Below are 12928 nucleotides of genomic sequence, written 5' to 3' on the forward strand. Positions count from 1 at the left end.
CCCTGGGTGGCGCAGCGGTTTGGCGCCTGCCTTTGGCCCAGGGCCGGATCCTGGAGACCCGGGATCGAATCCCACATCGGGCTCCCGGTGCATGGAGCCTGCTTCTCCCTCTGCCTGTGTCTCTGCCTCTCTCTCTCTCTCTGTGACTATCATGAATAAATAAATAAAATCTTAAAAAATAAATAAATAAATAAATAAATAAATAAATAAATAAATAAATAAATAAATAAAATAAAAAAGAAAGAGAGAAAAAGGGAGACAAAATGGCTGGCTCAGTTGGTGTAGCATGAGACTCTTGATCTTGGGGTTGTGAGTTTGAGCCCCATGTTGGGCATAGCATTTACTTTTTAAAAGAGAAAAATCAAAGGGGGAAATATATAACAAAAGAAAGAAGGAAAGAAGTTGAAGGGGGCTGTCTCTGAGGACTGGGAAATGCTGGAGGAGGAACAAGTAGAAGGGAAGAGGCCAGGGACAGCTGTCCTCCACAAATCTTATAGACTTATTTGTCTCTTAAATTATGTATATTACCACACAACTTTTAGAAAATTAAACCATAAATAAGAAAAAAGAAACAACTAAAAGTTCTTTTTAAGAAATCACTTGTAAAGCTTAAGAATACACAAGAATGGGATGCCTGGGTGGCTCAGTGGTTGAGCATCTGCCTTCACGTCACGTCAGGGCATGATCCTGGGGTCCTGGGATAGAGTCCTGCATCAGACTCCCTGTTTAGCAGGGAGCCTGCTTCTCCCTCTGCTTGTGTCTCTGCCTCTCCCTCTGTGTGTGTCATGAATAAATTTTAAAAAATAAAATATTTTAAAAATTTAGTAAAAACAACTTATTCTTAATTTCAAAATTTGTGTAATGTTAACAAAAATGATATATAGTAAACTGGCTTTCTAGAATATAAACTATGAAAAAATAACTATGAAAATATCTTTGTCTCTCTCTCAACAAATGACAACAAGCTGATTTCAAGGACAAAAGAGCATTACTAAAACATTGAATCTGGGATCCCTGGGTGGCGCAGCGGTTTGGCGCCTGCCTTTGGCCCAGGGCGCGATCCTGCAGACCCGGGATCAAATCCCACGTCGGGCTCCCGGTGCATGGAGCCTGCTTCTCACTCTGCCTGTGTCTCTGCCTCTCTCTCTGCATGTGACTATCATAAATAAATTAAAAATTAAAAAAAAAACATTGAATCTAATCCTCCTAGAACACTCTACAATTAAGGTTAATGATCATATACATTACCAAGGAACTTCATAATCCTGATGTCTTCTAAATAAAAATGAAAATAATTTAAATTTAGTGATAAGCACGATTTGCTGAATTTTAAAACTTTGAAAATTCATGCTACTATGGGGGTGAATATACTATTCAATTAACCAAATTAATTACTTCCTAACCATCATTAATTAATTACAATCTACAGTCTCTATTAACAGATGATGGTGATTAGTTAATCTCTTTTTAACAGCACAAGTCTGGTAATTTGGCAATAACTAGTCACAAACTCAAGGAATTATTTTGAGAATCAAGCATATTTTATGTGGGACCTCTAATTTCAATTATATATATGTTCTGGGAAAACTATGTTCATCTGTGTTAAAGTCTGAAATTAATTGTATGTAAACTATTATTTACCAGATTTGTTTGTGGAAGTCAGTAAAGTAAAACGGATGATTCCCAGGAGACAAAAATACAATGCATCTGCCAAAAAAAATCTTGTGTCCTTGATAGCTAATTCAATCTCAATTTCTACAAATTGTGTATAACAAAGAGGTTACACTGTTAAAATGTGTGCCCTTGGGAATGTTCTGGAAGATAGAATCAAGTAAACTTGTATTACCATTGTCATTATCACATGTGAAGCTTTTATAAAACTGTGTACATGGCCTTTAAAACTCTTACTAAAAGAGCTGAGGTTTTCAATTCTCTAGAGTTCTGAGATAGGAAAATTTACAGCAACAGCATACATTTTAAATCTAGAGGTCCAAAAAAAAATTTTTAAGGAAATTTCAATAGTACAGTCAGTTCATCAACAAGCAATTTTGAGTTATCCAGAGGGACTCTATCATATTACCACGTGCTTAGGAATACAACCAAAGACAAGGTCATAGCTCATGTCCATCAGAATAACTGCAAGTACATTCAGCCTCAATAGTAATCAAACAAATCCAAATTAGATTCAAATACAATTTCTACCATCCAAATTAATAAAAGATATAAAAGGGCAGCCCTGGTGGCTCAGTGGTTTAGCGCCGCCTTGAGCCCAGGGCGTGATCCTGGAGACCTGGAATCAAGTCGCACGTCGGGTTCCCTGTATGGAGCCTGCTTCTCTCTCTGCCTGTGTCTCTTCCTTTCTCTCTCTCTCTCTCTCTCTCTCTCTCCCTGTGTCTGTCATGAATAAATAAATAAAATCTTTAAAAATAAATAAATAAATAAATAAATAAATAAATAAATAAATAAATAAATTATATAAAAAATATGTTACAGTGACAATGTGGCAAGGAAATTGGAACTTATAAGACTGTTAATTGGTACAAAATTCCCAGAAAAAAAATTTATTAAAAGATTAGAAATATTTATATCCTTTGAACTCAATTATACTTCTAAGAATCCTTAAAAAAAGATAAATCTTTGGTATGTATAAGTCCATTTGTATAGAGTAATTCATAGTACTAAAAATTTTTATTATATAATGTCTAATAATAGGAGATTGGTTAAATAAACTATAGGTTAATCATATTAAATAGCTGAAAATCATGTTTTAGAAAAATATTGAATGTTATGGGTTTTTAAAATTTTTTTTATTGGAGTTCAATTTGCCAACATATAGCATAACACCCAGTGCTCATCCCGTCAAGTTTTTTTTAATAATAAATTTCTTTTTTATTGGTGTTCAATTTGCCAACATACAGAATAACACCCAGTGCTCATCCCGTCAAGTGCCCCCCTCAGTGCCCGTCACCCATTCACCCCCACCCCCCACCCTCCTCCCCTTCCACCACCCCTAGTTCGTTTCCCAGAGTTAGGAGTCTTTATGTTCTGTCTCCCTTTCTGATATTTCCTACCCATTTCTTCTCCCTTCCCTTCTATTCCCTTTCACTATTATTTATATTCCCCAAATAAATGAGAACATATAATGTTTGTCCTTCTCCGATTGACTTATTTCACTCAGCATAATACCCTCCAGTTCCATCCATGTTGAAGCAAATGGTGGGTATTTGTCATTTCTAATGGCTGAGTGATATTCCATTGTATACATAAACCACATTTTCTTTATCCATTCATCTTTCGATGGACACCGAGGCTCCTTCCACAGTTTGCCGTCAAGTTTTTACATATGATAAATTGTAGGCAAATCTGGACAAAAATCAATCTGTAAAAAAATGAAAATATATACTCACAGCTAAAGAAAACTAAAGAGAGGGGGGAAATACATATCAGGTTGTACTTATGTGGTAAACAAAGGCAGAAGAGAAATTATTAAATTTCCTTACTCTCTACAACCCACTGACAAGTCCTCAAAACAAGCAGAGTGACCTTTTCCTAGGGACTCAACTGCCTCAACATTAATACTTTGTTGAGGGCAAAAGTCAATCTTAGCCCAACCCCCAGAATCTGGTAAGTGTACTTTAACATATAAAAACTCCTTTGGATGGGGTACCTGGTGGCTCAGTGGTTGAGCGCCTGTCTTTGGCTCAGGGCTTGATACTGGAGTCCCAGGATCGAGTCCTGTATTGGGCTCCTTGCATGGAATCTGTTTCTTCTGTCTCTGCCTCTCTCTGTGTCTCTCATGAATAAATAAATAAGATCTTAAAAAAATCCTTTGGAAACTTCCTTTACCTCTACCCTCCCCCAAGATACAAGTTGGCAATCATCCCCCAAGCATATGACCCATTGATAGACATCTGAATGGTCTCACGACTCAGGTTTTATTAGACGGTAATAATGATCTTTTCCCAACAATAGCTAGCCTCCTCAAGGTCCTGGAACCTTGCTTCCAAAATTCCTTAGGGACTTATGCTCTCCCTAACCCCCTCTCAACTTGAAAATATATAATGGGCCACTCCTTAGGGCTCTGGTGCAGCTCTTTCTGCCCAGGGGTCCTGTCCCTGTCCTTTATTAAAACCACCTTTTTTGCACCAAAGATATCTCAAGAGTTCTTTCTTGGCCATTGGCTTCAAACCCTAAGATATTTTCTACATCACTTAGTGGTTGGATTTTTATTTTCTTCTTTTGTGCTTTTCCTATGTTGAATGTAGGAAAAAGGTTTACTGCGGATTACAATCTGCTAAATTTTTTACATTACTTCAATGAAACCAAATTCAAACTAAATGAAAGTAGCATAACAAAATAAATGCCAAGCAAAGGGGTAATGAAGTATTTGTATATGCTGTCTTCTTTATGTAAATTTGATAAGTAATCCAGCATCATTCAGGCACTTTCAAATCAGAATTTCTTTATAGGGGCAATGGGTCTGAACAAAGCAGCCCAGCTACTGCTGACCACCCACATCACCACGGAGAGGGTGCTCAGTGTTAAAGCTGCAACTTGCAACCCTAGGATAGATATTGTCACTGTGGGATTCTGACTGATTTTCAGTGCTTCTTGACATTATCGTAGATTTCACTCATGTAAATCTGCCCTAATGAATGCAGCACTCAACTCTAGATACTTCTCTAATGCAGCATCATTCCTCTCTTTCCTATCATACAAAAACCTCTCAAATATTAAGAGAGAGATCAGTTGGGATATCTGACCTATACATGTGGATGGAATTTGTAAATTTTATCTGGGGAGTTTATTTTTCATTTGATGTATATAAATGTAATATAACCACAGGATTAAAAAAATCAAACATGACAGGAGAGTATAATATGAAAAGCAAGTCATCCTCCCTCCTCAGCCCACTTCCTAGAGATAACCACTTTAACATTTTGCAGCTAGTTTTCATGCATTATATACAAATAGTGAATGAGATCATATTACATACATCATCTTACACCATGTCCCTCTCACTTAGTAATAGCTCTTGGGTGCTCTGTCTTATTAGTGCATTTAGATCTACATTTATTCCTTTGAACAGCTACATGGATCTATTATTATTATTCACTCATAGAATTCCCCTGAGTAACTTTAAATAAGCACATTGAAACAGTAGTAGTTCAACACTGGACCCTTAAACTGAAACCTGGTTAAGGAAGTCAAATGAATAAGAAATGAGCTGGGCTATGAGGTTGCCTCACTAGAAGGTCATCTGTTTCCAGGGTTGGTGAGAAATCATATATTTTGTGGAATCTCAAAGAGTTAAGAGGTCACTTTCTCCTGTTTTCTTCACTCAGTTCCCTGGATTTTTAAAAAATTATGTAAGCTTCATATTGAAGAATAATATATAAACAAGAAAAATTTAGCTCCCTCCCAGTTTTGAATATACATGCAAAATTCCAAAAGGAAATCTTATCCAAATTAATATAAAAATAGAACAACACAACAAAAATAGATCATGTTTACACTAGGAATTAAAGGATGGCTTACAACAGACTAGAGGAGAGAAGTCATACTATCTTGATTTATGTAGAGAAATAATTTGATATAGTTCAATATTTGTGATAAAAAAACTCAGCAACCCAGAAGTGATTTTTCTTACTTTTAAAACTTACCACCAACATTATATTTATTATAGAAAATTTAAAAGCATTTCTCTTATGATCTGAAATAAGATAAAGATGACCACTGAAATTGCCATTAATTAATATGGTACTGGAAGTGTTAGCCAGAGGCATAAGAAAAGAAAAAGAGATGACAGGGAAAAAAAAAAGAGATGAGAGGTTAAGTATTAGAAGGAAATATATGAGATTGTCATTATTTTCAGATAAGTTCATCTCCCTAGAAAGGCCAATAGAATACAAGCTATTACATTTAATAAAGAAGTTGAGCAAACTTGCCAGATACAAAAAAAAGCTTACAAAATACAATGTATTCCTCTACATCAGAAGTAAATAATAACATTGATAAAATAAAAAAGAATTTATTTAGGAATCATTTAATCCAAGAATATATATGACTTGTTTGGCAAAAATCTAAAAATTTTACTAATGACTGTAAAAGATGGTCTGTGTAAAAGGGGAGAAATTCCATTTTCTTTGATAGTAAGACATTACTCTGAAGATCTCAGTTCAATCTAAATTAATTAATAAATTCAACACAATTCCAATCAAAATCCAAGGTGGATTTTTTTTAAAGAAACACAACATATTTACTCTAACATTTACATAGAAAATAAAAATCATAAGGAACTAAGCCAGCCTCAAAAAAGAGAAGTTTAGGGATACATCCTACTCAATGGTAAGATCTTAATATCTATAGGATCTACAGTACTTTCCTCTTATATTTCTCATATAATTTGTGGCCTCTCTTTTTTGCTTGATCAACCTAGCTAGAGGTTTTTCAATTTTGCTGGTCTTTTCAAAAACCAGGTAATTGGGGGTTAATTTTTTCTATTGTTTGTACATCCTCAATTGCATTGATTTCTATTCTTTTTTTATTCCTTTCCTTCTACTTACTATGGGTTTATTATGCTCATTTTCTAGCTTCTTAGGCAGAATTTTCAATAATTAACTTTGGATTATTCATCTTATCTAATATAAATATAAATATTTAAAGCTATTCCACAAATTTTGATATGCTATATTTTCACTTTCACTCAGCTAAAGATTTCCTAATTTCTTTTTTCACCTCTAGATTACTTAGGTGGGTGTCAGTTTAAAGTATATAGAAACATGTTTTATAGCCCAGAATATGATCTATCTTGGTGAATGTTCCATATGACCTTGGAAAGAATGTGTATTACATTGTTGAGTGGAACGTTCTATAAATGTCAATTAGATTAAGCTGCTTGATTGTGTTATTCAGGTTTTCTATATCCTCATTGATTTTCTGTATTCTTATTCAACTGATACTGAAAAAAGTGTTGAAATCATGGATCAAGAAAAAAAGGGAAAACACAAATTCCATTAAAGAAATTGAATTCCTAATTAAAAATCTTCCACCAAAAAAAAAAGAAAAAATAAATAAATAAAAATAAAAATCTTCCAGCAGTGCCTGGCTGGCTCAGTCGGTTAAGTGACTTTCAGTTCAGGTCATGATCCTGGGGGTCCTGGGATCCAGTCCCACATCAGGCTCCCTACTCAGTGGGGAGTCTGCTTCTCCCTCTCCCTCTGCCCCTACCCCTGCTCATGTGCATGCCATCTCTCTCTCAAATAAATAAAAAAAATCTTACCAAAAAAAAAAAAAAACCTCCCCATAAGGAAAACTCCAGACTCAGAGTACACTTCACTAGTGAATTGTATCAAACACTTAAAAGAAGAAATACTACCAATCTGAAACAAAAACTCTTTCAGAATAATGGAGGAAGGAATACTTCCCAATTCATTTTGTGTGGCCAGCAGAACCCTGATGCCAAATCAGAAAAAAAAAAATTACAAGAAAAGAAAACCAGTTTTCCTTCATGAACATAGCTATCTACATATGTTGTCAACAAAATATTAGCAGATCAGGGGTGCCTGGGTGACTCAGTTAGTTAAGCATCTGACTGGGTTTTGGTTCAGGTCCTGATCTGAAGGTCCTTGGATCCAGCCCCGCATTAAGCCCCTGTTGGGCTCTGCACTCAGTGGGAAGTCAGCTTCTTCTTTCTCCCTCACTCTCTGCCCCTCCCCTACCACATGTGCTCTCTCTCTCAAATAATTAAATCTTTTAAAAAGAACAAAGTAATTTGTCTTACTGACTAAAAAACCCAAGCCATATGAACATCTTATTACATGAAGAAAAAAGAAAAAGTAGTTCTGTTCTCACAAGTTCTATTCAACATTATATTTGAAGTCTTATTCAGGGTAATAAGCAAGAAATTATATATAGATATATAGATATATATATACATAAAATATAATAGAGACTAAAATAATACAAATAAATAAAACTGTGTGTTGATGACATGACATTTATTCATAATAATTGAAAACTGATAAGAACTCGGGACGCCTGGGTGGCTCAGCAGTTGAGTGTCTGCCTTTGGCTCAGGGCGTGATCCTGGTCTAGGATCAAGTCCCGCATCAGGCTCCCTGTGAGGGGCCTGCTTCTCCCTGTCTGTGTCTCTGCCTCTCTGTGTGTGTGTCTCTCATGAATAAATAAATAAAATCTTAAAAAAAAAAGAAAACTGATAAGAACTCAATTATCCATCCACAAGTAAACAGATAAGCAAATTGTATTATATCCATATACTCAGCAGTCAGTAGGAAAAAATTACTGGTACATGCAACATGGATGAATTTCAAAAACATTATGCAACGTGAACGAAGCTTATGAACTCACAAGGCTACATATCACATAATTTCATTTACATGAAACTTCAAGAAAGGAAACTCAATCTCCAGTGATAGAAAGCAAATGTGTGCCTTGTGTGTGTGGCAAGGGTGAGGACTGATTTAAAAGGGAGGTTTGAGGAGTAATAGAATGCTTTATATCTAGACTGTAATGTTTGTTGATGGGTATATACATTTATCAAAACTCTTCAAACTATATACTTAAAGTGGTTTCATTTTAATATATGTAAATTACACCTCATTAATGGTGTTTTTTAAAACATCATTGTAATTCACATTAAACAAAGGAGAAAAAAATCAGATGATCATCTCAATAGATGTAGAAAAATCACTTGATAAAAATTCACTACCTACTCATGATAAAAACTCAATAACCCTGAATGAGAGGTAAACTGCCTTAAAAGGTATCCACTCGGGACACCTGGGTGGCTCAGTGATTCAGCATCAGCCTTCAGCTCAGGGCACAATCCCTGGGTCCCAGGATCGAGTGCCACATCAGGTTCCCCTTGAAGAGCCTGCTTCTCCCTCTGCCTATGTCTCTGCCTCTCTGTGTCTCTCATGAATAAGTAAATAAAGTCTTTTTAAAAAAGGTATCCACTCTACAGGGAAACTAGAGTAAACATTATACTTATTGGTGAAATGTTAAAAGATTTCTCTTTGAGAATGAGAGTAAGACAAGGATCCCCTTCTAACTATTCTTCTATTCAACACCATACTGCATGACCTAGCCCATACAATTAGTTAAATATAGATAGATGATAGATAAGATAGATTAGAAATAAAATTTATTCACAAATATATAATATATACACAAATACATAGAAAAGTCCAAAGAATCAAGCTAATCTTAGAATTAACAAGTAAGTTTAGCAAAGTTCCTGCATACAAAGAAAAAAAGTCACTGATTTTTGTATACCAGCAACAATCCATTACAAAGTGAAATTTTAAAAGATATCATTTATAATAGCATCACAAAAGATCAGATACCTAGGAATGAATCTGATGTATGGTATATTCAGAGTTCTACACAGACAACTATGAAACTATAATAAGGAAGACCTAAACCAATGGAGAGATACCAATCTTCACATACCAGAAGACCCAATAAAGTATAAATGTCAATTCTCTCCAAACCGATTAACTACGATTCTAATTAAAATCCTAAGTTTTTGGTCAAAACTGACAGTGGGTTCTGAAAATTTATAATACAAATGCAAAGTGCCTAAAATACCCCAAGCAATATCAAAGAACAATAACTCCAGTGGATACGAAAACTTATATAGCTATAGTAATAAAGATAATGTGGCATTGGCACAGAAATACTCAAATAGACCAATAAAATGGAATAGGTATCTAGATACATACATATAAGTATTTGATTCACAACAAAAGTGGTGCTGCAGAGCAGTGGGGAAAATCTCTTCAACAATGTCGGGTAAATTGTATAGCTCTATATTAAAAACTGAAATGTGATACCTAATGCACGCAATTTACAAAATTCAATTCCAGTAGAATTGGAGATTTAAACGTGAAGGGCAAAACAATAAAACTTTTGGATTAGGGAAAGATTTTAACAGGATACACAAAAAAATAGCACCGTTTTACAAGAATAGACTGGTAGATTGGATTAACTATTTCTGACCATTGAAACCACTGAGAAAACAAAAGGGACATTAGAGTAAATGATATCTGTAGTAAAATAACAAAAGGCTTACATCCAGGATATATAAAGAATTTCTGGGACGCCTGGGTGGCTCAGTGGTTGAGTGTCTACCTTTTGCTCAGGGCGTGATCCTGGAGTTCTGGGATTGAGTCCTATATTGGGCTCCCTGTAGGGAGCCTGTTTCTCCCTCTGCCTGTGTCTCTGCCTCTCTCTCTCTCTGTGTGTCTCTTATGAATAAACAAACAAACAAACAAACAAACAAACAAATTAGTCTTTAAAAAAAGAATTCCTTGCAAGTCAACAAGTAACTCAACCCAATATAAAAATGAGCAAGAGATTTGAACAGGTACATCACCAAAGTGGATATCTAAGCGGCCAGTAAACATATAAAAAGGTGCTGAACTTCATTAGTCATCAAATTAAATACACCTTAAGATACCATTACATACCTAGCAGAGTGGTTACAATTAAGAATACCTTATGATACTGTGTTGGTGAGGATGTAGAGTAACAGGAATTCATCCCCATTCATGGTTGATGGAAGTACAAAGTCTAAGAATCACCAGGTAACACTGGCATTACCCACTATAGCTGACTTACCCATACCATATGATCTAACATTTCTACTCCTAGGTGTACTCCAACAGAATGAGTTTGTCTGCGCCATCAGGCTGTAAATGAAAGAACATTCATAGCAGGAATATTTGCAAAAAGAACACAACTGGATACACCCAATTGTTTACAAATGTGGACTAAGATGCAGCAATGAAAACAAACCACCTCTACATACAACATGCTCAAGTTTTTGAACCAAGTAAGTAAAAAAACGAAAGATTATGTGCTCTATAGCTCCATTTATAAAAACTTCATAAACAAGCAAGGCTAAGCTAAAATTTTAGAACTCAGAAAAAAAAATTTTAGAACTCAGGAGAGGAGTTAACCTTTGGGAGGAGGAGAGATAGTGACTGGGACAGACACATAGGATAGGGTTTCTGAAGTCCCAGCAATATTCCATTTCTTGGCCTGACTGATGATTACATAAATCTATTCAGTGAGTTGTTTTTTTGTTTTGTGTTTTTTTCCCATGTGCATGCTGTATTTCAGAATTTTAAGTTAAAAAAAATAGAAAAAGAGAGGTGCTTGGGTGGCTCACTCGGTTAATCATCTGCCATTGATTCAGGTCATGGTCCCAGGGTCCTGGGATTGAGCTCCACATCAGACTCCATGCTCAGAGAGAAGTCTGCTTCTCCCTCTTCAGCTGCCTCTCCCCGCTACTCGTGCTCTCTCTCTCTCAAATAAATTTAAAAAGTAGAAAAAGATATGAATCTTACAGAAAACTCCTAAAGCTCAAATGCATATGAAAAAATGTTCATAACCATTAGAAACCAGAGAAATAAGTTAAAAACAGTATCACTTTACATCTTTTAGACTGGCAAAACCAAATTCATTATATTAATTATTGGAAAGAATGTGCATACGAAGTCCCATTCAGAGGCGCCTGGATGGCTCAGTGGTTGAGCATCCACCGTTGGGCTCAGGGGCAATCCTGGGGTCCTGGGATCAAGTTCTGCATCAGGCTCCCCACAGGGAGCCGGCTTCTCCCTCTGCCTGTGTCTCTGCCTCTCTCTGTGTGTGTCTCTCCTAAATGAATAAATAAAATCTAAAAAAAAGAGAAGTCCCATTCAATGATGTTGGAAGCCTAGACTTATCAGGTCATTTTGAGGGGTATGGTGTGTGTGTGAGCGTGCGCTCATGTGTTTACCTCCTATGACCCAACAACTCCACCCTACACTATATATTCCACGGAATGTCCTACACAAATCCAGGAGACAGGTTGTTGAATGTTTACTACAATATTATTTGTGGTGGCAAGGTACTGATTCCCACTTGGGGTCCATCTTTGAAAATGGCAGAGCTGAAATGTGGCCATTGCACTCCATAGAGTACTATGCAGAATTAGAAGCAACAAATTAGGGGCGCCTGTGTGACTCAGTCAGTTAAGCTTGGGACTCTTGATTCCGACTCAGGTCATGATCTCAGGTCGTGAGATCCAGCCAATGGCTCTGTGCTCAGCAGGGAATCTGCTTCTCTCCCTCTGCTCCTCCCCCTGCTCATGCACTTGCTCTCGCTCTCTCTTAAAATAATAAAATCTTAAAAATATCTCTATATATGCATATATATATGTAAAATAAAATAAGTAGCCAGGATCAGACACCAAATTAACTAAATGGTCAAAGTTAACAACGCTGGTAGCGGGACTAATCAACATATTGTGTCTCCTAATGATCACTAGGAAAAGCAAATTGTAACTTGTGTGGTAGGTAATCTTGCCAAATATGTACCCCGAGTTTAAGCATAGTGAACCATCAGTGAAGTATAAATGGAAGGGAATTCGGTGTGCCTGGGTGGTTCAGTCAGTTAAGTGTCATACTCTTGATTTCAGCTCAGGTCATGATCTCAGGGTCCTGGGATCAAAACCCACATCAGGCTCTCAGGGCAGAGTCAGCTTGTCCCTCTCAGGGCAGAGTCAGCTTGTCCCTCTCTTTCTGCTTTCCCCTACCCCCATGCTTGCTCTCTCAATAGATAGATAGATAGATAGATAGATAGATAGATAGATAGATAGATAAAAACTTGGGGACCCTGAGTGGCTCAGATGGCTAAATGTCTGCCTTCAGCTGAGATTATGATCTCTAGGTCCTGGGATGGAGCCCCATGTTGGGCTCCCAGTTCAGTTAGGAGTCTGCTTCTCTTTCTGCCTCTCCTGCTTGTACTCTCTCTTTCTCTCTCAAATGAATAAAAAATCTTAGTAAAATAAAAAATCTTTTTAAAAAAGAAAATTTTTAAAATTGAAGGGCATTCCACAAAATAGCTGGCGTGTACTGGT

At 36.3% G+C, this 12928-nt stretch overlaps 1 long non-coding RNA gene across 2 annotated transcripts in view; it reads right to left on the reverse strand.

Annotated features, from left to right (window-relative positions):
- Positions 1–3208: 3208 nt before the first annotated feature.
- LOC111094885 overlaps positions 3209–12928 on the reverse strand; it is a 124035-nt gene continuing 114315 nt past the window's right edge. For both annotated transcript variants that reach the window (XR_005386261.1, XR_005386264.1), the window contains one exon: positions 3209–3379. This is a non-coding gene — a long non-coding RNA (uncharacterized LOC111094885). The remainder of the gene's footprint in view (positions 3380–12928) is intronic.

This window comes from Canis lupus, chromosome X, assembly GCF_011100685.1.
Source record: "Canis lupus familiaris isolate Mischka breed German Shepherd chromosome X, alternate assembly UU_Cfam_GSD_1.0, whole genome shotgun sequence".
NCBI classification, from domain to species: Eukaryota; Metazoa; Chordata; class Mammalia; order Carnivora; family Canidae; genus Canis; species Canis lupus.